Source organism: Sciurus carolinensis, chromosome 16 (genome assembly GCF_902686445.1).
Source record: "Sciurus carolinensis chromosome 16, mSciCar1.2, whole genome shotgun sequence".
Classification (NCBI taxonomy): Eukaryota; Metazoa; Chordata; class Mammalia; order Rodentia; family Sciuridae; genus Sciurus; species Sciurus carolinensis.
In genome coordinates this window covers 23,126,992-23,130,611 of record NC_062228.1, presented here as the reverse complement: position 1 = coordinate 23,130,611, position 3,620 = coordinate 23,126,992, and positions in this window count along the sequence as shown.

Sequence of the window (3,620 nt, the reverse complement as noted above, 5' to 3'; positions counted from 1 at the left end):
CTTTGAATAACCTTATTTAAATCATTTATGGGAGCCTTAATATTAATATGATTTTGAGTTCAGCATGGCCTTTTTGGCATAGTCCTTTGTGTTTATTCAACTTACATGTGCAACAGTTAGATACCATTAATAAATATAATTTAAAAATGAGAAAACTGAAAGAGTTCAATAAAATTGTTCTTTATCACCCAACTATTAATGTTAAAACCATATTTCAAGTCTGGACAGCTTGATTCAAGTTGATATCCATAGTTGTATATCACTACCTATTATAAAACTAATGATGAACTATAAGTTTTTAAAATGTTATACATTAAATATCTATTTTTCAAGTTTTGGCTATGACTTACAATAAAAATCTAGTTTATACCACCACCAAGAATGCACACACACACACACACACACACACATAAAACTCAACAAAAAATTTCATAGTAAAATATTTACTGTTATTATAGGTACTTATCTCTGATTTTTTCTTTTTGTTCATGCTTGTGTTATTAAAATTGATTCTCTAATACATTAATAAGTTTTATTTACCATTAGAGAGACAAAATTTTGTTGTTTCTTTGGATTCGCTTATCCTAAGACCTATTTCTAAGATTGGTATCATGTTTTCTGGCTTTGCTCTGATTTTATTTGACTGAATTTTTTCAGTAGTTGGAAAGATCCAAGGGCTAATTAGGAAAAAGTCATATTTATTCCAAGCCTAGATGTTCTGATTTACTAGCAAAATTACCATCATTATTATTTTTAGCTTTATGAATTGTATCACAAACCAGCATCAGATGTTGTGAATTCACTTGAAATCTTCCTTTTCCTATGAATATTCCTCAATCAACCAGTACTTTCATAAAATAAAAGTTGTGAGAGAGATCCAAGATGACAGACTAGAGGGAGACTGGATTACTTGTCGCTTCATAACTTGGGTTTCAGGCACAGGAAAATCTGTTTCTCTGTGAGGCAGTATTTGTTGCTCATCAATCCCCTGCTCTTTACCCCATTTGCCCACCTAGATCACCCACAGTTTGCCAGCATATCACCTATTTTTTGAGTGCAGATCACTCACTGAATGCTGCCTATCATCTACCATTTACCCGTTTGCCTGCCTCTTGCCTGCCCATCACCCACCGCCTGGAAGTCCACCGTCACAGTACCCTCAGGTTTGGATACATGTGGCTGCCACCATTTTGGGACAACAGCCAAGACCTGCAGGACCCCCGACACAACTGTCTGTGCCCTGTCACCAGGTCCCCTCAGCTCGACCAACCACACCCCGGCTCCAATCCTCCAGCCTGACTGACCGCACCCCACACAGACTGGGTACCCTATACCCCGCAATGCAGCTCTCCATTTGCCAACATGTTTGGAAGCCAGTGCAGCCATCTTGGATTATCCTGGAAATGGAAGCTGCCATCTTTAGGTGGGGCAAATCCTATCCTGACGCTCCTGCTGGAGACTGGAAGCTCATTGTCAGGTACCTCTCATGCATTAGGCTACTGAAGACTAGGAGGTTTGAATAGTATATAAGTAAATTTTTTTTCTCCTTTTTTGAAATTTTTAAGTTTTTATTCTTTATTTTTTCACTCTATCTTCCTTTCATTTACCTGTTTCCTCAGAGTCTCTTTCTCCCTTTTCTCATGCTAACAACCAACTTCTTTTGATTCTGCTTTCATTCTTCCTAAGATCTAGTACTTCTATATACTCTTTTCTTATCCCATTAACAGTTATATCCTACACCCTACCCCATCCTCTTTGTCCACCATTAGAAACTATAGATCTCATTGCAAATCTATTGGTTATACTATAGATAATAATTGAACTTGTCTTCTCTGTTTATTATAACAATATTGTTCATATCTTCATAGGGGATATTTAATTTAGGGCTGCATATTGTCTGTACTGGGTGCTACTACTATTGATCTCCCCCCTTAAAGAAGAGGTTTTAGAAATCTGCAGGGTCCCTATAAGCCTATAGGGGGAAACTGCAATACCCCAGATCTGCACTGCTAGAGGGGAAGATACACAAACAACATGAAAAAACAAGGAAAGTGCTTGCTCCAAACAAACCAAGATTCTACACTAATAGAATCCAATGACAGCATGGTAGAAGAAATGTTAGAAAAGGAGTTCAGAATATACATAATTAAAATGATTTGTGAAACAAATGATAAGAGAGCAAATGCAGGCAATGAATGATCACTCCAATAAGCAGTTGAAAGAGCAACTGCAGGAAACAAACAATCATTTCAACAAAGAGATAGAGATCCTGAAAGAAAAAAAAAAAAAAAAACAGAAATCCTTGTAATGAAGGAAACAATAAACCAAATAAAAAACGCAATGGAAAGCATCACCAACAGACCAGATCACTTGGAAGACAGAACCTTGGACAATGAAGACAAAATATTTAATCTTGAAAATAAGGTTTACCAGAGAAGATGGTAAGAAATCATGAATAGAACCTCCAGAACTATGAGATATCATGAAAAGACCAAATTTAAGAATTATTGGAACTGAGGAAGGCACAGAGATACAAATCAAAGGAATGAACAATCTATTCAATGAAATAATATCAGAAAATTTCCCAAACAGAAAGAATGAAATGGAAAATCACCTACAGGAGGCTTAGAGAACACCAAATGCACAAAATTACAACAGATCCACACCAAGGCACATTATAATGAAAATGCCTAACATACAAAATAAAGATAGAATTTTAAAGACTGTGAGAGAAACGCATCAAATTACATTTAGAGAGAAACTAATATGGATATCAGCAGATTTCTCAACCCAGACCCTAAAAGCTAGAAGGTCCTGTAAAAACATATTTCAGGCTCTGAAAGAACATGGTTGCCAACCAAGAATCTTATATCCAGCAAAACTAACCTTCAGATATGAAGACAAAATAAAATCCTTCCATGATAAACAAAAGTTTAAAGAATCTAAAAATAGAAAACTTGTGCTACAGAACATTCTAAGCAAAATATTCCTTGAGGAGGAAATGAAAAATAACAATGTAGGTCAGAAAAGGGAGGAACTACCCTAAAGGAAAAGCCAATCAAAGGAGAGACCAAATCAAGTTAAAAACCAAAAATAAGCCAAAATGACTGAGAATACAAATCATATCTCAATAATAACCCTGAATGTTAATGGCCTAAACTCATCAATCAAAATTTTTCTGTTTCAAGAGAGTTATGATTTTATAAATTTACATGTTAGGATGGATAGCTCTTTGTGATATGAGCTGTAAATATTTCCCTTAGTTGTCTTTTTAAAAAGTTTGTTTATGATGCTTCTTTCCATAAAAAATTGATTTTTATGTAACAAAAAGTACCAGTGAAATAATTTATGACTTTGGGATTTTTGAGTCAAGAAAGTTTAGTTCTTGCTAACTCCACATTTGTAAAGAAAAAAATTTCAAGTTTTCTTCTTATTACTTAATGGTTGTGTTATTTAAAAAATATCTTTGATACATATGGAATTTATCACGATATATGAGGTAAGGTAGGGATATTACTTTACTTATTCTTATAATACTTATTGACTACTTCTTTTTCCCTGTGATTTGAGATAATGTCCTCTTTATACATTCAATTTCTATATGTCTCTGAGTGTACTTA